Source organism: Mobula hypostoma, chromosome 11 (assembly GCF_963921235.1).
Source record: "Mobula hypostoma chromosome 11, sMobHyp1.1, whole genome shotgun sequence".
In the NCBI taxonomy this organism is placed as follows: Eukaryota; Metazoa; Chordata; class Chondrichthyes; order Myliobatiformes; family Myliobatidae; genus Mobula; species Mobula hypostoma.
In genome coordinates, this window is record NC_086107.1 from 3,971,161 (window position 1) to 3,994,809 (window position 23,649).

General features: G+C 40.7%; 1 protein-coding gene across 4 annotated transcripts in view; it reads right to left on the minus strand.

The window, feature by feature from the left end:
* LOC134353559 (BTB/POZ domain-containing protein 10) overlaps positions 1 to 23,649 on the minus strand; it is a 165,451-nt gene that overhangs the window by 74,194 nt on the left and 67,608 nt on the right. Inside the window, exon 2 of one of the 4 annotated variants that reach the window (XM_063061591.1) lies at positions 20,732 to 20,813. The exons of 2 other annotated variants lie outside the window; for them this stretch is intronic. The gene's annotated coding sequence lies outside the window, so the exon portion shown is untranslated. Of the gene's footprint in view, positions 1 to 2,216; positions 2,363 to 20,731; positions 20,814 to 23,649 lie in introns of those variants that run through there. One more of the 4 variants, XM_063061592.1, reaches the window with a different exon arrangement.

Consider the following 23,649-nt stretch of genomic DNA (forward strand, 5'->3'; position numbering starts at 1 on the left):
TATTTTCATTTAATGTAATTTTTTTCTCCTCTTTTTTTTGCTCCATATTTATATACCCTTCTTGTTTTTTTTACTGTTTTTAATGGAGGTCGGGATTGAGGACGTGATTTTAAGTTTTTTAACTCTGCTTGGTTCCAAGTCAGCCCATTGCTTTGCTTTGCTTTTAGTTAGTTGTATGGTGGTTTTTTTGGGGTTTTTTTTTCCCTTTTCTCTATTGATATATATATATATATACTATTATGTTACCTTAGTATGTTATGTTTAAATTACATTGTTTGTATCATTTTTTTTGTATTAATATTTCCTGTAATTTTATTATATTCTAACAGTGTATTAGTGCCTTTATGGCTTACCTTTTTGTATACTTATTCAATAAAAAGATTTAAAAAGAAAGAAAGACTATATGAAACATATCTGTGAAGTTTATAAGCTGTTTATTTGTTAAGCTGAAAATGGTGTGGTATGAGGAAGGTGGCTGGTGATAGATTTTCCAAAGCATGCTGATGTCTGGTGCCCTGAATATTCTCAATCTGTTATTAAATTATAGAAATCTGTACACAGCAGATAAGCATAGAACATAACAGTACAGCACTGGAACAGGCCCTTCACCCTACAATGTTGAAAATGAAAGGTTAATGTACGAGCAACACACACAAAATGCTGGAGGAACTCAGCAGGCCAGGCAGCATCTATAGAGAGAAAAAAAAGAGTACAGTCGACATTTTGGGCCGAAATGTCTTGCTGAGTTTCTCCAGCACTTTGTGTGTGCTGCTCAGATTTCCAGCATCTGCAGCTTTTCTCTTGTTTGTGTTTTAATGTATGAGGAGCGTTTGATGGCTCTGGCCCTGTACTCACTGGAGTTCAGAAGAATGAGGGGTCTCATTGAAATCTATTGAATATTGAAAAGCCTAGATAGAGTGAAGAAAATGTTTCCTATAATGGTGGTGGGGGGGGGGCATGTTTAGGACCAGAGGGTACAGACTCAGGATAGAGAGATGTACCTTTAGAACAGAAGCGAGGAGGAATTTCTTTGGTCAGGGGATGGTGAATCTGCGGAACCTGGTATATTTAAAGCGGAGTTTGATAGATTCTTGATTAGTAAGAGTGTGAAAAGTCATGTGAACAAGGCAGGAGAATGACGTTGAGAGGGTTAGCGTTGAGCAGGTTCAACAGGCTGAATGAACTCATTCTGCTCCTATATCTTATAATGTGCTGAACTAACTAAATCAGTAATAAATTGCACAACTAAACCAATCTCTTCTCTCTACACAATCTCCATATCCTTCCATTCCTGTTGAAAGTAATTTTATTATCAAAGTACACATATGCCACCATGTACAATCCAGAGATTCATTTTTTTTGCAGGCATACTCAGCAAACCCAAGAACCAAAATAGAATCGATTAAAGACTGTGCCCAACAGGGTGGACAAACAACCAATGTACAACAGACAACAGAAGAAGAAGAAGAAGAAGAAGAAGAAGGAGGAGGAGGTGGAGGTGGAGGTGGAGGTGGAGGTGGAGGTGGAGGAGGAGGAGGAGGTGGAGGAGGAGGAGGAGGAGGAGGAGGAGGAGGAGGAGGAGGAGGAGGAGGAGGAGGAGGAGGAGGAGGAGGAGGAGGAGGAGGAGGAGGAGGAGGAGGAGGAGGAGGAGGAGGAGGAGGAGGAGGAGGAGGAGGAGGAGGAGGAGGAGGAGGAGGAGGAGGAGGAGGAGAAGAAGAAGAAGAAGAAGAAGAAGAAGAAGAAGAAGAAGGCAATGAATAGTGAACATGAGATGAAGAGTCCAGTGAAGTTGAGTGAGTGAAATTATCCCCACTGGTTCAAGAGCCTAATGGTTGAGGGGTAATAACTGTTCCTGAACCTGGTGATATGAGTCCTGAGGTGCTCCTGTACCTTCTTCTAGATGGAATAAATGAGAAGAAAGCATGGCCTGGATGGTGGGGGTCCTTCATGATGGATGTTGCTTTCCTCCACCGCACTCCAGCCATATGCTTCACTAAAAGCCTCCTGAACACCATTTAACCAAGCTACCGATTTGTTCCAGCCACAATGGCAAAGCTCCACTTTCACTATAAAAAATCCCTCTGCACAGACCTCACCAGGTCTAATTGCTTTGGGTAAAAGATTTCAGTTAAATGCTTAAACAGATCCAGCTGACTAAATGGCATTCGGTCTTAACAATGTTATAGCTAAATTATTTCTATTGATTTTTCTCCTACTTTTTAAACTTCACAGCAAACAGCCAGAGGCAAAGTTTCTTTTTAAGCAAGCTGCAAATATCTTGGGTCTCCTTTCACAACGAATGTGTCATCCTGGTTAAGGACCAATCATTCATGTTTTGTTGACTTCCAACTGTAAGTGCAATCTGTTCAAATTCCAAAGGGAGATAGTTATATCCTATTAATCACACCATTTCTGGGTTTACGTCAGCTTCATTAAATAAGAAATACGTTACATACAACCCCTAACCAGTACAATGCTTTCACATAAGACATATAAACATAATTAGGCCAATCAACCCATGGAATCTACTCAGTCATTTAATCATGGACTTATGTTCCCACTCAACTGCATTCTCAGGTCAGAATCAAATTTAGTATCACTGGCATATGTTGCGAAATTTGTTGCTTTGTGGCAGCAGTACATTGCAATACATTAAAAAACTATACATTACAATAATAAATTGTCCACACTTCAACTGTTTCAGTAAAGCAGCCAGCATAACCAAAGACCCCATCTAACCCGGACTTTCTCCCTTCTCCCCACTCTTATCAGGTAGAAGATACAAAAGTCTGAAACCACATACCACTTCAATCAAGGATGGCTTCTAATCTGCTGTTATAAGATTTAGAATAGTCCTCTTGCACAATGAGATGGACTCCTGACCTCACAATCTAGCTCATTATGACATTGCACCTCATTGTCTGTCTGCACTTTCTCTGTAAATGTAATAATTTATTCCACATTTTGTTGTTTTCCCTTGTCCTACCTCAATGTGTTGATGAAATGAAATTATCCGTGTGGATGACAAGCAAAAGGAAGTTTCTCATCGTACATCAGTACGTGACAATAATAAATAAAATTGAACAGAATTTACGGTAAATGAGTGGTAGAATTTGGAGGGTAGGTGGAGAGGAATTTGATGAGAATGTGGTAAAGATGGGTTTGGATAGGTCTGTCTGTCTGCCTCTTGTTTTACGGCAGATGGCATCCAGCTTAATGGTGCATTGACTGGTGTAAACATTGTTGTTTGTTTAGCCGCCTGGAATCTAAGTGACAAACACTTTCCTTCCATGACATCACTTTAGAACAAATTTCTTTTGTCAGAATTTCTTCTGCAGAATTCTGCAGAATTCAATGCTAATGACGGCTGTGGAGGACAAGTCATCAGTTATGTTTGAAGCAGAGGTTGATAGGTTCTTGATTAGTAAAGGTGTCAAAGGCAGGAGGAATGGGGTTCAGAGGGATAACAAATCAGCCACAATGGAATGGCAAAGCAGACTCAATGGGCTGAATGGCATAGTTTTGCTCTTATGTTTCAGGAAACCAAAATCAAATGTCCATAACTTGAGAACAGAAAAATTAAGAAATCAACTATCAGGTAGGTGTAAACGTCTTGACACAATAACCCTCAGGTCTTGGTCCACAGTCTAAAAATCTGTTATACATTTACATAGATTCCAATTAACATTTCTAAAACAGAATAATTCAGATTGAAGCAACATACATCAAAGTTGCTGGTGAACGCAGCAGGCCAAGCAGCATCTATAGGAAGAGGCGCAGTCGACGTTTCAGGCTGAGACCCTTCGTCAGGACTAACTGAAGGAAGAGTGAGTAAGGGATTTGAAAGCTGGAGGGGGAGGGGGAGGGGGAGATGCAAAATGATAGGAGAAGACAGGAGGGGGAGGGATAGAGCCAAGAGCTGGACAGGTGATAGGCAAAAGGGGATACGAGAGGATCATGGGACAGGAGGTCCGGGAAGAAAGACAAGGGGGGGGGGGTAACCCAGAGGATAGGCAAGAGGTATATTCAGAGGGACAGAGGGAGAAAAAGGAGAGTGAGAGAAAGAATGTGTGCATAAAAATGAGTAACAGATGGGGTACGAGGGGGAGGTGGGGCCTAGCGGAAGTTAGAGAAGTCAATGTTCATGCCATCAGGTTGGAGGCTACCCAGATGGAATATAAGGTGTTGTTCCTCCAACCTGAGTGTGGCTTCATCTTTACAGTAGAGGAGGCCGTGGATAGACATGTCAGAATGGGAATGGGATGTGGAATTAAAATGTGTGGCCACTGGGAGATCCTGCTTTCTCTGGCGGACAGAGCGTAGATGTTCAGCAAAGCGGTCTCCCAGTCTGCGTCGGGTCTCACCAATATATAAAGGGCCACATCGGGAGCACCGGACGCAGTATATCACCCCAGTCGACTCACAGGTGAAGTGATGCCTCACCTGGAAGGACTGTTTGGGGCCCTGAATGGTGGTAAGGGAGGAAGTGTAAGGGCATGTGTAGCACTTGTTCTGCTTACACGGATAAGTGCCAGGAGGGAGATCAGTGGGGAGGGATGGGGGGGGCGAATGGACAAGATTGAAGTCTATTTATGACATGTACATTGAAACATACAGTGAAATGCATGGTTTGCATTAACAACCTACACAACCCAAGGATCACCAACCATTCTGATGCTATGGTAGTTAATTTCAACAGGAAACCATGCAATTTATTTCTTTAAAAATATGAAATCCGACCTTAAATGTTGGTGCAACGTTGATGCTCTTAAATATAGGATTGAAGGAACTGAAATACTGAGCTCTGAATGAATCTGAACACTTATTTTTAAAACCTTAAGTGTGGGGGACTTCCGGTAGCGCTCATGGAGTGAAGTCGCGTTCTTGACTCGCTCCATTACCTCTGAGTTTTTTTTTCTATGATCAGCTATACTTTAATTAACCATTAAGGTATCAACTCTTACAATACTTTGAATTAAATTGAACTCTCTGATAACTGGATGGAACTTAGATCTGCTATGTCTAAGAACGGGAAAGACGGCAAGGATGGTAAACCTCCGGTTAAACCGAAAGGCATGGATTTTCCTCCGACTGAATCACCGGTGACTTTGAAAGCTATATCAGAGTTAATTCAGAGGGAAATTTCAACCTCTGTTAGGGAGATGATTCGTACGGAAATTGCAGGTTCTGTTATGGACCTGATTCATACGGAGATCTCAATTAATCTCCAGAAAATTGCCGATTCAATCGATAAGATGCAAACATCCATTGCGGAACATCAGTTGGCTATATCTGATCTTCAAAAATCTGCGCAACAAAGTGAGCTTAAGATGGGGAAAATCGAAGAAATAATTAATGTAATGAAGACGAAACTTGACTTTCTGACTTTTAAAAACTCTGACTTGGAATCTAGGATGCATCGGCAGGATGTACGAATGATTGGGGTGCGTGAAGCTGTTGAATCTAACAACCCCATGAAGTTTTTTTCTCAACTTTTAAAAGATGCATTCCCTACTGTATTTCCTGACCAACCACCGCTACTGGATCGTGTTCACAGAATCCCATCACACTCGTCTAGGTCAGATAGACCTAGGCATGTTATTTTACGTTTTCATTACTTTCAAGATAAGGAGAGACTGTTTCGATTCGCTCGATCTAAAGGTTTTATTGATTTTTCGGATCTTAAATTCCGATTCGTGGAAGATTTCAGTAAACCAATCTGGGACCAACGGGTTCGCTACAGATCTGTGATGTCGGAATTCTATAAGATGGATTTAAGACCAGCGCTGCTGTACTCTGCACGTCTAAGGATTCGCATGTCAGATGGAGTCCTTCGTTTTTTTGATTCTCCATCGGATGCCCAGAGTTATCTGGATCAATTGTCACCTTCAACATCTTAATTGCTATTTTTTTTAATTATCTCCGTTGATCGGAGGCTGTGAATTGGTTGGTTTTAACTTTTTCGTGCCCTATTTGGGCAGAAAAGTTTATTTTTTTGATTTCTTAATATGGTTGCTAAACTTTCTTTTTAACTGCGTCATTTCTTTCTTTTCCCTGGGGATTTTGGGTGGTTACTTCCTGTTTGTCATCTTACGTATTTCCTGTGTGGCCTTAAATTTTGTAGTTTTTTTTTAAATTTTATTTTGTTTTGCTTTTTATAACTAGTTTATGTTAATAATCTTATTTTTTCTTGTTGTTTTTTTGTTTATTCATGGGTTTGGGGTTTATTGTGGTTTTTTTTTAATATATATTTTCTGGCTTTTGTTCTGTTGTGTGTGTATTTTAATTGAGTTACCTTTTTTTTTACTTTTTTACTGTTTTACAATTAGCTGATCTTTTTCATATTTATACCTTTTTTTTAGGGAGCGTATACCGAAAGTCATGGGGGTAGTTTTAGCACTTGCTTCTTTCCGGCGGGTCTGCTTTAGATTTTGCCTTGGGGTCTTGGGGCGGGGGGTGGTGGGAGGGGCTTCACGTTTTAGTTTTTTTCTCTTTGGGCTATATACATTATTGAAGTACTGGTTGCGTCCTTTTTCCCGGTATCTTTTGTATGTTCTGTTTCCTCTCCGGGTTCGTGGGTCGAGCCTATCGTCAATCCCCCTCGATGTGGGTTGACTTTAGGATTTATGGAGTCTATTATTAATTTTGTCTCCTGGAATACTAACGGTCTTAATCATCCTATTAAAAGGAAAAAAGTTTTTTAAGTGTTCCGGAGACTTAAAGCACAAATTTTATTTTTACAAGAGACCCATGTACGGAGGGGGGACAGACTACATTTTTTTAAATTCTGGAAGGGCAACAATTTCATTCGAACTCCAATGCTAAGATTCGAGGCATCTCTATTTTTATAGATTCCTCAGTTACTTTTATACAACAGGATATTATTTCTGATCCGAATGGTAGATTTTTATTGGTTAGTGGTTTACTATTTAATAAAAAAGTAGTTTTGGTTAATGTTTATGCTCCTAATATGGATTGTCCGGAATTTTATAAATCATTGTTTAATCAGTTTCCGAATTTGAACGAGTTTTCATTGATCTAGGGCGGAGATCTTAATACCTGTTTGTCTCCAGCTTTGGATCGTTCGGCTCCTTTACGGACCTTACCTAATAAATCTGCAACTTTGATTAACTTTTTCCTTTCTGATTCTGGGTCGACGGACATTTGGCGTTTTCTGCATCCTCAGGAAAAAGATTTTTCCTTCTTTTCACATGTTCATCATTCCTATTCAAGAATTGATTATTTTTTTATTGATTCTCGTCTTATTCCTTCAGTGATTAAATGTGATTATGATTCTATAACCATTTCGGATCATGCTCCACTTAAGCTTTCTATTAAAATTATGGCCAATATACAAAATAATAGACAATGGCGTTTTAATTCGCTGTTGCTTCAGGATTCGGACTTTGTTAACTTTATGAATGAACAGATTGAGCTTTTTTTTACAATTAATCATACAGAGGATATCTCGGTTAACACTCTTTGGGACACTTTTAAAGCCTATATTCGTGGTCAGATTATTTCGTATTCTGCTGCTTTGAGGAAGAAACAGAAGCAGGAGGAGATGCCAATTGTGGACAAGATTAAAGAAATTGATAAGAAATATGTTATGGCTCCTTCTGAGGAGTTATACAAACAAAGAACTGAACTTCAAATGGAACACAGTTTATTAATATCGTCCTCGATTGTAAACCAATTAAAGAAAACAAGAAGTGAATTTTATGTTCACAGTGACAAAATTGGCAAGCTGCTGGCTAATCAATTGAAATCTAATTATGTTAAATCTCAAATCAATCAGATTTATGACCAAAATGATCGATTGATACTGGATCATGTGGGGATTAATCAAACCTTTTGTGATTTTTATTCTTCTTTATATCAATCAGAGTCTCCTCGAGATTCTAAATATATGAATGATTTTTTAGATAAGTTAGACTTCCCTAAGATTTCACAGGATATGTCTTATATATTAGATACTTCCATTACTATGGATGAGATTAAGAATGTTATTTTTTTCTATGAATCTGGGGAAAGCTCCTGGCCCGGATGGGTTTACCGTTGAATTTTATAAATGTTTTGCTTCTTTATTGATTCCTTGGCTCTGTAGGGTCTTTGAGGCTTCTCTGAAACTTGGTAAACTTCCTGAATCTTTTAATAGAGCGTCAATTTCTTTAATACTAAAGAAGGATAAAGACCCTGCTCAATGTGCATCTTATAGACCAATATCTTTATTAAATGTTGATTCTAAAGTTTTTTCTAAGTTATTAGCAAATAGACTAGAAAAAGTACTTTCTTCTATTATTTCGGAAGACCAAACGGGTTTTATTAAAGGTCGTTACTCTTTTTATAATATTCGTACATTGTTAAATATTGTTTATACTCCCTCACAAAATGTTCCTGAGTGTGTTATTTCTTTAGACGCCGAGAAAGCTTTTGATAGAGTAGAATGGCCCTATTCATTTAAGGTGCTTGAAATGTTTAATTTTAGCTTGAAATTTATATCCTGGATTAAACTGTTATATCATTCCCCTGTAGCCTCGGTCCGTACTAACTCTTTAAACTCACCTTTTTTTCCTCTCTTTCGAGGTACTCGACAAGGCTGTCCTCTTAGTCCCCTATTATTTGATATTGCATTAGAACCTCTTGCAATTGCTATTCGAGAATCTTCAAATATTACTGGGATAACTCGGGGATTAAAGTCCCATAAATTATAACTCTATGCTGATGATTTACTGTTATATATTTCTAATCCTGAGAAATCCATTCCTGCTGTTTTAGAGTTATTAGCACAATTTGGTTTTTTTTCAGGTTATAAATTAAATCTTAGTAAGAGTGAACTCTTTCCGATTAATAAACATCTTCCCTTATATTATAAATTTCCATTTAAATTGATTGATAATTATTTTTCTTATCTTGGGATTAAAATTACTTGTAAATATAAAGATTTATTTAAGATTAACTTTTTACCATTAATAGACCATATTATTCAACTTTCATCTAAATGGTTTCCCTTATATTTAACTTTGATTGGTCGTATTAATGCAGTTAAGATGTTTTTTTTGCCAAAATTTTTATATGTGTTTCAGGCATTACCAATTTTTGTTCCAAAATCTTTCTTTGATAAAGTTGACTCTAAAATTTCTTCATTTATTTGGCAGAATAAGAATCCGAGACTGGGTAAAATACATTTACAGAAAGCTAAGAGAGATGGAGGTTTAGCATTACCTAACTTTAGATTCTATTATTGGGCTATTAATATTCGACATATGAAATTTTGGTTACTTGATCAGGATATACTATCTATTCCTAAATGGGTAGCATTGGAACTACAATCTGTTCAGGGTTATACACTTGGCTCTATTTTAGGCTCCTCTCTCCCTTTTGATTCGAAACGCCTTAAGCAGGTCTCTAACCCGATAGTTAAATATGCTTTGCGCATTTGGTTTCAATTCAGAAAATTTTTTGATCTTAATCAATTCGGGTTAGCGATTCCTATTTTAGGTAACATATTTTTTCCTCCCTCTTTTACGGATCGCGCTTTTCAAACCTGGAAGACTAAGGGTATTTTACGGTTTTTGGATTTATTTTTAGATGGTTCCCTTATGTCTTTTGAACAATTATCTAATAAATATAATTTATCAAGAATACATTTTTTTAGATACTTACAAGTTAGAAATTTCCTAAGTACTATACTTTCTTCCTTTCCAATGCTTCCTCCTACATATATTTTAGATTCGATAATTAACCTCAATCCATGTCAGAAAGGTGCATCGGCTATGATTTATAATATTATTATGAAACTTAGGAAAGCTCCATTTGATAAGATTAGGGTAGATTGGGAACAGGAATTGGGGCTTACCATTTCTGTGGATGATTGGGGGCAGATTTTACAATTAGTTAATACTTCCTCTATTTGTGCTAAACATTCCCTAATTCAATTTAAAGTGGTTCATAGAGCACATATGTCCAAAGATAAGTTAGCGCGTTTTTACTCGCATATTAATCCTTTTTGTGATAGATGTTCGGGGCAGATAGCCTCTTTAACTCATATGTTTTGGTCTTGTCCTACTTTGGAAACTTTTTGGAGAGATATTTTTAATATTATTTCTAAGGTATTAAATGTAGCTATCTCTCCTCACTCTATTACTGCTATCTTTGGACTTCCTAAAATTTCTAGTAATCTTTCCCCTTCAGCCCGTAGAATGATCGCATTTCTTACTTTAATGGCGAAAAGGTGTATTTTACAACATTGGAAAGAGCTTAATGCTCCAACTACCTTTTTTTGGTTCTCTCAGACGATTTTATGTTTGAATCTGGAGAAAATTAGAAGCAACCTTTATGATTCTTCATTTAAATTTGAACAGATTTGGGGACCTTTTATTCGATACTTTCATTTAATGTAATACATACCCTTCTTGTTTTTTTTCACTGTTTTTAAAGGAGGTCGGGATTGAGGACGTGATTTTAGGTTTAACTCTGTTTGGTTTCAAGTTAGCCCATTGCTTTGCTTTGCTTTTAGTTAGTTGCACGGTGGGTTTTTTTTTGGGGTTTTTTTTCTTTTTCTTTCCATTGATATATATATAAAATTTAGTATACTATTATGTTATCTTGGTTTTTTATGTTTAAATTACATTGTTTGTAGTTTTTTTTTGGTATTGATACCTTCTGGAATTCTATTATATTTTAACATTGTATTAATGTTTATATGGTTTACCTTTTTGTATACTTATTCAATAAAAAGATTTAAAAAGAAAGAAAGAAAACCTTAAGTGTATATTTAGAAATTACACTACTTGTATACTATATCCACATTATCAGCTCACTATAGAACTGTACATAAAGAAACTGGACCAACAAACCAAAGGTAATGAGTTTGAATCCCACGATAAAAAAGCTGAAATGTTAAACTGGACTATGAACTGATGCGATTTTATTTTCAGATACAGCAGGGTAATAGGCCTTTCTGGTCCAGTGACCAATTACAGCCGCCCAATTACACCTATGTGACCAGTTAACCTACTAATCCATACGTCTTTGCAATGTGGGAGCAAAGAAGGAAACCCATGCAGTCACGGGATGGACAGACAAACTCCTCACAGACAGTGGCGGGAATTGAACCCTGATTGGGGCTGCTGTAAAGTATCACACTAATTGCTACACTACCGTGTTGCTCTGCATGGTTTATGGACAAAAGGGGTTTAGAGGACTACGGGCCAAGCATGGGGAGGTCAATACAATGGTCTTTTCATTAGATGTCATGCCAGGTGGAACCTGGCTTAATCTTCTGCTGCTGTAGCCCATCCACTTCAAGACTGAAGATTCAAGATTCAAAGTTCAAAATTGTTGAATGTCATTTCTAGTACACAAGTGTAAAGGAGAACAAAACAACTGTTACTCTGGATCCGATGCAGCACCAACTCCTTAGAGATAGCGGTGAGAACTGAACTTGGTGACTGGCGCTATAAAGTGGTACTCTCATCACTACAGTATCATCTCACCCCATGTGTAATCTGAAGAACACATGAAAATTGATGCAATGTCCTAGGTACTCACAGCCATACAAAATACATACAAAAACATGTCCATTTATTTTCAATTCTACCATACTATCAATAGCAATCAGCAGTTACTCACTGCTGTGTCTGCTAAAGCCCAAGACACAAACTTGGAAGGAAAGCCAGAGGTTCGGCATCAAAGCGGTGTGAACACAAATATGGCATGATGCACAAGTGACAGAACACAGTTTATGGCTCCAGTTACTGAAGCAGCCAATTTAAAATGGAAAAATAATCCAAAGAATATTTAACAAATGGGACTACGGATTCAGGACACCCCAAGGATTAATTTTATGGACAATGGAGGTCAGTTCTTTCCCAGCCAAACTGACTCATTTTTCCATTACCTACCATATACAGTAACTAAAATTGCATTTTGTTTTTACACAACTTTTCCCACGTCAAGTTCATTTTATTGTGTCACGTACCCCGTGACGGGAATAAAGAACAAGCAGAGATGGAAAACACTCTGGAGTCCAGTATCGCTATAAACTACTAACATTTATTAGTAACTATGCAATACAGTAATATAAATGCAGATAAATCAAACAGGTTAGCAATGATTATATATATATAAGTAAGTATATCAGTAAGTGTGGAAATATATGTATGAAAAAACCAAGCTTCTTTAAGTCTAGGGGTAAAAAGATACAGTCTTACAATGATGAGTAAAGTTCAGTTCAGTTCATGGTATTGAGTTGAGTAGTGATGGAGAGAGAGAGAGAGAGAGAGGGAGAGATTTGAGTCTTCAGGTGAGCTGATGCCATCAATCTTCTCGTTGTCCTTTGAAATCCTTTAAAAGTCACCGACTGCGATTTTAGCAAAGGGGACTGGTTTTCTATGCTGGAGCTATCCCCCAGGCGAGGGTGGACACATGGACAACTCCCCACCAGTCAACCCTCTTCCTCTTTCTACTGCAAGAGCGACTGATCGATCGCCTGATCGATCCCCCAAAACCCACTTTTCCTGCGGGCACAACAATGGTCATTCAGTTTTCAGAACATGTGTCTGAGGTCTATCATCTGACTTCCTATTTTATCTTCTCATGCTGAGCATCAACTGTCATTGAAATAACTACTCCTTCCTCTCTCTGTAAAGAAATGCAAGCAAGCGAACTGTCCTTGAGAAATATCAACACCCTGCCGAAAATCATAACATCAAGTACCCATTAAATAACACTGCCTTCGGTCACCATAGCAACTTACAAGCTGCTCGGTGCCATCTCCAACTCCAACTCAGCAGAAATCCAAAAGTTACTTCCAGTGCCTTAAAGTGACAGTCTAACAGTTAGTCTTTGTCCCTCTCTCTCTTTAACAAACAAGTTGTTGGTGTTAAATAACTCTCTCTCTCTTTTCAAAAGCACAGTTCATAGGGGTAATTCAGGACCCCAACACAATTATCATCTGACTGTAAAAATATACCATAAGACAAAGGAGCAGAAGTTGGCCATTCGGCCTATCGAGTCTGTTCCGCCATTTTATCATGAGCTGATCCGTTCTCCCATTTAGTCCCACTCCCCCGCCTTCTCACCAAAACCTTTGATGGCCTGGCTACTCAGATACCGATCAATCTCTGCCTTAAATACACCCAATGACTTGGCCTCCACTGCCGCCCGTGGCAACGAATTCCATAGATTCACTACCGTCTGACTAAAAAAATTTCTTCGCAGTTCTGTTCTGAATGGGTGCCCTTCATCCTTAAGTCATGCCCTCTCGTACTAGACTCCCCCATCATGGGAAACAACTTTGCCACATTCACTTTGTCCATGCCTTTCAACATTCGAAATGTTTCTATGAGGTCTCCCCTCATTCTTCTAAACTCCAAGGAATACAGTCCAAGAGCGGACAAACTCTCCTCATATGTTAACCCTCTCATTCCTGGAATCATTCTAGTGAATCTTCTCTGTACCCTCTCCAACGTCAGCACATCCTTTCTTAAATAAGGAGACCAAAACTGCCCACAGTACTCCAAGTGAGGTCTCACCAGCGCCTTATAGAGCCTCAACATCACATCCATGCTCCTATACGCTATTCCTCTAGAAATGAATGCCAACATTGTATTCGACTTCTTCACTACCGACTCAACCTGGAAGTTAACCTTAAGGGTATCCTGTACGAGGACTCCCAAGTCCCGTTGCATCTCAGAACTTTGAATTCTTTCCCCATTTAAATAATAGTCTGCCCGTTTATTATTTCTGCCAAAGTGCATAACCATACACTTTCCAACATTGTACTTCATTTGCCACTTCTCTGCCCATTCTTCCAATCTATCCAAGTCTCTCTGCAGACTCTCCGTTTCCTCAGCACTACCAGCCCCTCCATCTATCTTCATATTGTCAGCAAACTTAGCCACAAAGCCATCTATTCCATAATCCAAATCGTTGATGTACAACGTAAAAAGGAGCGGCCCCAACACAGACCCCTATGGAACACCATTGGTAACTGGCAGCCAACCAGAAAAGGATCCCTTTATTCCCACTCTGTTTCCTGCCAATCAGCCAATGCTCTATCCACGTATGTAACTTTCCCGTAATTCCATGGGCTCTTATCTTGTTAAGTAGCCTCATGTGTGGCACCTTGTCAAAGGACTTCTGAAAATCCAAATATACAACATCCACTGCACCTCCCTTGTCTAGCCTACTGGTAATTTCCTCAAAAAATTGTAATAGGTTTGTCAGGCAGGATTTTCCTTTAAGGAATCCATGCTGAGTTCTGCCTATCTTGTCATATGCCTCCAGGTACTCTGTAACCTCATCCTTGACAATCGACTCCAACAACTTCCCAACCACCGATGTCAAGCTAACAGGTCTATAATTTCCTTTTTGCTTCCTTGCCCCCTTCTTAAACAGCGGAGTGACATTTGCAATCTTCCAGTCCTCCGGAACCATGAAGAATCTATCGACTTTTGAAAGATCATCGCTAATGCCTCCGCAATCTCCACAGCTACTTCCTTCAGAACACGAGGGTGCATTCCATCTGATCCAGGAGATTTATCTATCTTTAGACTATTCAGCTTCCTGAGTACTTTCTCTGTCGTAATTGTGACTGCGCACACTTCTCTTCCCTGCCACCCTTGAGTGTCCGATATACTGCTGATGTCTTCCTCAGTGAAGAGTGATGCAAAATACTCGTTCAGTTCCTCTGCCATCTCCTTATCTCCCATTACAATTTCTCCAGCATCATTTTTTATCAGTCCTATATCTACTCTCACCTGTCTTTTACTCTTTATATACTTGAAAAAGCTTTTAGTATCCCCTTTGATATTATTTGCTAGCTTCCTTTCATAGTTAATCTTTTCCCTCCTAATAACCTTTTTGGTTTCCTTTTGTAAGGTTTTAAAAACTTCCCAATCTTCTGTCTTCCCACTAATTTTTGCTTCCTTGTATGCCCTCTCCTTTGCTTTAACTTTGGCTTTGACTTCTCTTGTCAATCACGGTTGCATCCTTTTTCCATTTGAAAATTTCTTCTTTTTTGGAATATACCTGTCTTGCACCTTCCTCCCTTCTCGCATAAACTCCAGCCACTGCTGCGCTGCTGTCTTTCCCGCCAGTGTCCCTTTCCAGTCAACTTTGGACAGCTCCTCTCTCATGCCACTGTAATTTCCTTTACTCCACTGAAATATCGACACATCAGAATTCGGCTTCTTTTTTTCAAATTTCACAGTGAACTCAATCATGTTATGATCACTGCCTCCTAAGGGTTCCTTCACCTCAATCTCTCTAATCACCTCCGGTTCATTACACAATACCCAATCCAGTACAGCTGATCCCCTAGTGGGCTCAGCAACAAGCTGTTCTAAAAAGCCATCTCGCAGACATTCTACAAATTCCCTCTCTTGAGATCAAGTGCCGACCTGATTTTCCCAATCTACTCGCATGTTAAAATCCCCCACAATTATCATAACACTGCTCTTCTGAAAAGCCTTTTCTATTTCCTGTTGTAATTTGTAGTCCACATCCCTGCAGCTGTTTGGAGGCCTATAAATAACTGCCATCAGGGTCTTTTACCCCTAGCTCAACCCATAAAGATTCTGCACCTTCCGATCCTATATCACCTCTTTCTAATGATTTAATGTCATTTCTTACCAATAAAGCTACACCTCCCCCTCTGCCTACCTTCCTATTCTTCCAATACACCGTGTACCCTTGGACATTCAGCTCCCAGAGATATGCATCCTTTAGCCAGGTCTCTGTGATGGCCACAATATCATACCTGACAATCTGTAGCTGTACAAGATCATCCACCTCATTCCTTATGCTGCGTGCATTTAAGTATAACACCTTAAGACCAGTATTTGGTACTTCTCGCTTTACAAATTTGACCTATCTTTCCTGACATCTTTACTGCTCACTATCTTAGATTTATTTCTGTTTTCCCCTTCCTCCGCTCTGTCATTCCGTTTCCCATCCCCCTGCCAAATTAGTTTAAACCCTCCCTAACTGCTCTATTAAACTTTCCCGCCAGGATATTGGTCCCCTTCGGGTTCAGGTGTAAACTGTCCTTTTTGAGCAGGTCATACTTCCCCCAGAAGAGATCCCAATTATCCACGAATCTGAAGCCCTGCCCCCTACACCAGTCTCTCAGCCATGCATTCATCTGCCTGATTACCTACTATTCTTGCCTCTCTAGCATGTGGCACAGGTAGCAATCCCGAGATTACTACCCTGGAGGTCCTACTTCTCAGCTTCCTTCCTAACTCCTGGAAGTCTCTCTTCAGGACCTCCTCCTTTGTCCTATCTATGTCATTGGTACCAACATGTACCAAGACAACTGGCTGCTCACCCTCCCCCTTCAGAATATTCAGGACCTGATCCGAGACATCCCGTACCCTGGCACCAGGGAGGCAACACACCATGCGGGTATCTCTAGCAGGTTCACAGAATCTCCTGTCCGTTCCCCTGACTATGGAATCCCCTACGACTACCGCATTTCTCTTCTCCCTCCTTCTCTCCTGCACAACAGCGCCAGGCTCAGTGCCAGAGACCCGGTCACCGTGGGCGTCCCCTGTCAGGTCATCCCCCTCAACAGCATCCAGAACAAGATATTTGTTGCTGAGGGGGACAGCCACAGGTGTGCTCTCCACTATCCGGGCATTTCCCTTCCCTCTCTTCACAGTGACCCAGTTTTCTGACCTCTGTAGCCTAGGGATGACTACCTCCCTGTAGCTCCTGTCTATCACCTCTTCACTTTCCCTGATAAGCAGGTTATCAAGCTGCAGCTCCAGATCCCTAACACAGTCTCTGTAATACCATGGGCTCATTTTGCCTCATGTGGGGCCTTGTTCAAGGCCTTGAGAAAATCCAAGGAAACAAGATCTACTAACTCTCCTCCGTCTATCCCATCTGTTATTTCTTCAAAGAAGTTCATTAGATTCATCAGACAAGATTTTCCCTTAAGGAAACCATGCTGACTTTGTCCTACTTTATCAAGTGTCATCAAGTACCCTGAAAAATCATCCTTAATACTGGACTCCAATATCTTACCAACCGCTGAAGTCAGGCTAACTGGCCTACAAATTCCTGTTTTTTGCCTCTCTCACCTCTTAAAAAAATGGAATGACTATCTCTTTTGTCTTGCTAACAATGAAATGCTGGCCACGTTATCTGCTTGAAGAGTAGAGTATCCCAGAATGCTAACTTTACAGCCTTACATCTTAAACACGAGGAATTCTGCAGATGCTGGAAATTCAAGCAACACACATCAAAGTTGCTGGTGAACGCAGCAGGCCAGGCAGCATCTATAGGAAGAGGTATAGTCGACGTTTCAGGCCGAGACCCTTCGTCAGGACTAACTGAAGGAAGAGCTAGTAAGAGATTTGAAAGTGGGAGGGGGAGCGGGAAATCCCAAATGATAGGAGAAGACAGGAGGGGGAGGGATGGAGCCAAGAGCTGGATGGGTGATTGGCAAAAAGGATATGAGAAGATCATGGGACAGGAGGCCCAGGGAGAAGGAAAAGGGGGAGGGGGGGAAAAGCCAGAGGATGGGCAAGGGGTATAGTCAGAGGGACAGAGAGAGAAAGAAGAGAGAGAGAGAAAGAATGTGTGTATATAAATAAATAACGGATGGGGTACGAGGGGGAGGTGGGACATTAGCGGAAGTTAGAGAAGTCAATGTTCGTGCCATCAGGTTGGAGGCTACCCAGACGGAATATAAGGTGTTGTTCCTCCAACCTGAGTGTGGCTTCTTCTTTACAGTAGAGGAGGCCATGGATAGACATATCAGAATGGGAATGGGATGTGGAGTTAAAATGTGTGCCATATCAGAATGGGAATGGATTTTAATTCACACATCACGACAACTCAAGCACATTTAAATGCTTTTATTAGTAAGAATATAATTTCTGTTTTAAAAGTATTTACAAATGGTTACTATGAATGTTAATATAAGCGATGCCAAGTCATTGAAAGGCACTTGATAAATTCTTCATTTCTTCACTGATGTTGCTCACAGTGTGTCCTTTCTGTCTTTAAATTTTGTTCTTCACAGAGGCATCTGGTAAAGCCTCTTCACCACTCTCGTCACCTTGACTCGATGCACATAACGTCAGAGAAGCTCACCAGCTGCTGTTTTTCAAAGTAAACACTCTCCAATGAATTGGGTAGTGGATTTTGATTGGAGTGGTACTGTTCAGTACCTGTACGATCATATCTCAGAACCTGCGATCCACCCTCGACACAGGTGTATGGGCTGCCATTCTCTGTTCCAAAAAATTGATGAAGGTCTGGGAGAACACAGATTATCTTCTGCACCATCATGAACACCAACCAACCTGGAACTCTCATGGTGTTGATTTCTAGCACTCAGGAGTGACATTGCTGAGTCTGACTGCAGAAACTGGAGTTGTTGCTGCTATCTATTGGGGGAAGCTGAATTGTGTGACATAGTTACACATCAACAATGGTTGACAACTAGATGAACCAAATGACTAAATATGGGCAGATATAACGTTAATGTCCTAATATGATGAAGCCATCATTACAACGACCATATTTGAGCACTGTGTTTATCCTCCCCTCAATAAATAGCAGCAACAACTCCAGTTTCTGCAGTCAGACTCAGCAATGTCACTCCTGAGTGCTAGAAATCAACACCATGAGAGTTCCAGGTTGGTTGGTGTTCATGATGGTGCAGAAGATAATCTGTGTTCTCCCAGACCTTCATCAATTTTTTGGAACAGAGAATGGCAGCCCATACACCTGTGTCGAGGATGGATCACAGGTTCTGAGATATGATCGTACAGGTACTGAACAGTACCACTCCAATCAAAATCCACTACCCAATTCATTGGAGAGTGTTTACTTTGAAAAGCAGCAGCTGGTGAGCTTCTCCGACGTTATGTGCATCGAGTCAAGGTGACGAGAGTGGTGAAGAGGCTTTACCAGATGCCTCTGTGAAGAACAAAATTTAAAGACAGAAAGGACACACTGTGAGCAACATCAGTGAAGAAATGAAGAATTTATCAAGTGCCTTTCAATGACTTGGCATCGCTTATATTAACATTCATAGTAACCATTAGTAAATACTTTTAAAAAAGGAAATTATATTCTTACTAATAAAAGCATTTAAACGTGCTTGAGTTGTCGTGATGTGTGAATTAAAATCCATTCCCATTCTGATATGTCTATCCATGGCCTCCTCTACTGTAAAGATGAAGCCACACTCAGGTTGGAGGAACAACACCTTATATTCCGTCTGGGTAGCCTCCAACCTGATGGCACGAACATCGATTTCTCTAACTTCCGGCTAATGCCCCGCCTCCCCCCATACCCCATCTGTTATTTATTATATATACACACGGATTCTTTCTCTCTCTCTCCTTTTTCTCCCTCTGTCCCTCCGACTATACCCCTTGCCCATCTTCTGGGGTTTTCCCCCCTCTCCCTTTTCCTTTTCCCTGGGCCTCCTGTCCCATGATCCTCTCATATCCCCTTTGCCAATCACCTGTCCAGCTCTTGTCTCCATCCCTCCCCCTCCTGTCTTCTCCTATCATTTTGGATCTCCCCTTCCCCTCCCACTTTCAAATCTCTTACTAGATCTTCTTTCAGTTAGTCCTGACGAAGGGTCTCGGCCCGAAAAGTCGACTGTACCTCTTCCTATAGATGCTGCCTGGCCTGCTGCGTTCACCAGCATTTTTTGTGTGTGTTGCTTGAATTTCCAGCATCTACAGATTTCCTCGTGAAATGTGTTTTAAATGTTGTTCCCAGCTCTACCATTTCTCTGGGACAAATACACTGTTAATTGCAAGATCTTTAACAGATCCACGTCCATAATTCATTGAAAGTGGACGTACAGGCTGATTTAGAAGATGTATCTTTTATAAGTTGAGGCATTGAGTTCAAGAGTCGGGAAGTTATTTGGCAGCTTTTAAAACTCTGGGCTACATTCGGAGTATTGCATTCGATTCTGATCACTCAATATTCAAGTCTGGCTATTGTCATTGTTCAGTAAACAGGTGTTAAGTAGAATGATTGCCTCGGATCTGATGCAGCATAAACAAAAAAAATGACAGCAATTCTACAAAACATAATGTACAAGTAACTATTGAGTGTGGCTGTATGTACTTAATAGGTATAAATTACAGGCATAGATTAGTTTATACACATAGACTGATGGTATCCACATAAAGTGACGCTAGGTGCAGGAGTATCTGAACATCAGGTAACTGACTGGAAATGACAAAGTGACAGGAGGAACTCTTGTCGGTAGCAGCAGGAAATATGACATATGAAAACAGTAGGATAGTGACTGTGCAACACACGCAAAATGCTGGATGAACTCAGGGCAGGTGGCATCAATGGAAAAGAGTACAGTCGATGTTTCGGCCAGAAACATCAACTGTTTACTGTTTTCTGTAGATGCTGCCTGGCCTGCTGAGTTCCTCCAGCATTTTGTGTGTGTTGCTTGGATTTCTGGCATCTGCAGATATTCCCCACTGTCTGATAGCACAGTGACTGTACCAGTGTAGGCATGAGGTCTGCAATGTAACCGTAAAGTGACGGGGGGGGGGGGGGTTGTCTCTGAGGAGCTGCATCTCAGTGCACCTGGCGCAGATGTGGCCATCAGGGAGGCTGGAGCTCTCCCAGGATTCCCACATCTGACACCCTGAACAAAGCACTAACCCTGCAGGCATGCTATCTAATTCTACAGGAATGAAACAGGAAAAATAAGTCTACTCACCCACTTACCTCGCCAAACAAACAAACTTTTTAAACCGTTAGCTCGTACCGTTAGCTGTGTGAGAGAGACCTGCTGCTCCAGTCTGCCCGGGCCAATTGGCGAATGTGGGGGGGGGGGAGGAGGAGAAAAAAAAAGAGTTGGTGCTTTGCTCTCGCCTGTTCCCATTTACCGCCGAAGCCCCTTGAAGCCAAAGCCCTACACTCTGCTCCCACTCACTCCGTTGCCCGCTGTATAGGGTGGTCTCCTTTTTAAACTCTCCGCACTGTCCTGTTGACGTCACGCGCCTGCGCAGTCTCGTCCTCCTTGCACTCGAAGATGTTTTTTTAAAAAACTGCCTTCCTTCAGAATTCAGCTCCCACGACGCTCTGTAGTCCTTATCCAAAAGAGAGCCGTTGGCAGCAACCTGCCTTTTTAAACTCTCTGCGCTGTCCTGTTGACGTCATGCACCTGCGCAGTCTCGTCCTTCTTGCACTCAAAGAAGTTTTTTTAAAAAACTGCCTTCCTTCAGAATTCAGCTCCCACGACACTCTGTAAGTCCCAATCCAAAAGAGAGCCGTTGGCAGCAACCTGCCTTTTTAAACTCTTTACAACCAAACAAACAAGGTTCCTCTGGATCATGGTGCACCCAAAGATCATACACAGCACATAAACCAAAATATTCCCACAAATAAGCTAATAAACTACATGTAGTGTGCAACAGGTAAGCAATAGTCAGATCACTCTCCTAATGATGAGATCTCGGTGGTGGCAGGGTATTCATTAATCTCACAGCCTGAGGGAAGAAGCTGTTACCCAGTCTGACAGTCCTAGTCCTGATGTTCCTGTACCTCCTTCCAGATGGTAGTGGGTCAAAGAGATTGTGGAATGGGTGGTAAGGACCCTGGACAATGCCTTGGACCCTTCATCCTCCCATAAATATAATTTTTTTGAGAAACTGCTGGTTTTAATAGAAGTTCAAAGTTCAAAGTAAATTTATTACCAAAGTAATTATATGTCATCATATACAACCCTGCAGACATTCACAGTAGACCAAAGAAATACAACAGAATCAATGAAAAACTACACACAAAAACTGACAAGCGGCCAAAGTACAAAATAAAACAAACAGTGAAAATAGAAAATAAATATGTAATACTGAGGACATGAGTTATAGAACACTTGAAAGTGAGTCTATAGGTTGTGGAATCAGTTCAGTGTTGAGGTGAGTGAAGTTATTATCCACCTTGGTTAGGGAGTCCGATAGTTGTAAACGCTCCCAAACCTGGTAGTGTGGGACCTAAGGCAGAAGTTAGAGGAGTGGCAAAAGCCAGCCAAGAAAGCAACTTTCTGACTGGTACTCACTTCTCAGAATTTACGTGCTTAACATCAGAGTCAGAGTTACACAGCATGGAAACAGCCCCTTCAGCCCAACACACCCATGCCGACCACGAAGTCTATCTGGGTGACACCCATTAGCCTGTGTTTGGTCCATTTCCTAAGCCTTTTCTATCCAGGTACCCGTCTAAATGTCTCTTCAACATTGTAATAGTACCCAGCACTACAGCTACTCTGACGAATTATTTAATATAAACAATACCCTTTGAAAAATTGCCCTCAGATTCCCTTCACATCATTCCCTCGCACCTTAAATCTATGTCCTCTGGTTTTAGACTCTGCTACCCTGGGAATAAGACTGTGACTATCCACCTAATTATGCTCCTCATGATTTTCAGATTCAGACTTATTTATCATGTGTACAATAATGTGCAAAAGTCTTAGGAACTCTAGGTTTTTTTTATATACATTTTGTTTTAGATGGTTATTTTTTATCTTCTGTATTAGTGTGTCAGTTAGAGCAAATTTTAGATTTCCAAACCTACATCTTCCAAACATTAAATGTTACAGAGAATTATTTGTATTTCATTAAAGAAAGTAACATATTAAGTAACAGACCACTGTTCAAATAAAAACCTGTTTACTTTCTAGGTATAATGCCCAGTGAATGATGAAACAAAGATAACAAACAGGATGCTAACGATCACACACACGAGGATCAATGACTTTCAGTCAGGTCCATGAACAACATTTAATAAGCAGAGTTTCACTGCAGATTTCTCCAAGTTGGACAATCAATGTGAGGAAGTGCATAAGAGCTAGCTTTCAGTCAGGAAGGCCATCAAGATTTTGCAGGCAACGCTTCACAGCAGATTCTCTGAGTTGAGTGATCAAACAGCAAGAGGCATTCATTAGAAAGGGCCAGTAAAAATAGCAAAGGTGCAAGCAGAGCAGTCATTCTTCCAGTTTGGTTCCTCAAACTTCAGCAAGACCTGGCTTAGGTGAGGTTAAGTATTTGGTAAATTTCTCTCTCCCTGTCCTTATTTCTTCATTCCTCATCTGTTAAAGCATAGTAGTTTAGTGAGGATGGCTCCAGAGGCAGTGTTTCGTACTGTGTGTGGGAAGTGAGAAGTCTGGGAGACCTCCAGTCTCTCGGATAAACACATCTGCACCAGGTACACCAAGCGGCAGCTCCTGACAGAACGTATTAAGAAACTGGAGCTACAGCTCCAAATCCTTCAACTGATACGGGAGAATGAGGTGGTGATAGACAGGAGCGACAGGGAGGTAGTTACCCCTAGCCTGCAGGAGACAGGCAACTTGGTGACTGTCAGGAGAAGGAAGGGAACTGCACAGCCAGTGCAGAGTACACCTGTGGCCATTCCCCTCAATAATAAGTATACAACTTTAGATACTATTGAGGGGGACAACCTATCAGGGGGAGCCACAGTGACCGGGTCTCTGGCACCGAATCTGGTGCTGTGGCTCGGAAGAGCAGAGAGGTGAAGAGGACTGCAGCATTGTTAAGATTCTCTACTTTGAGAAACAGAGACGCGGTTCCGTGTGCACGATGGACACTCAAATGGTATGTTGCCTCCCTGGTG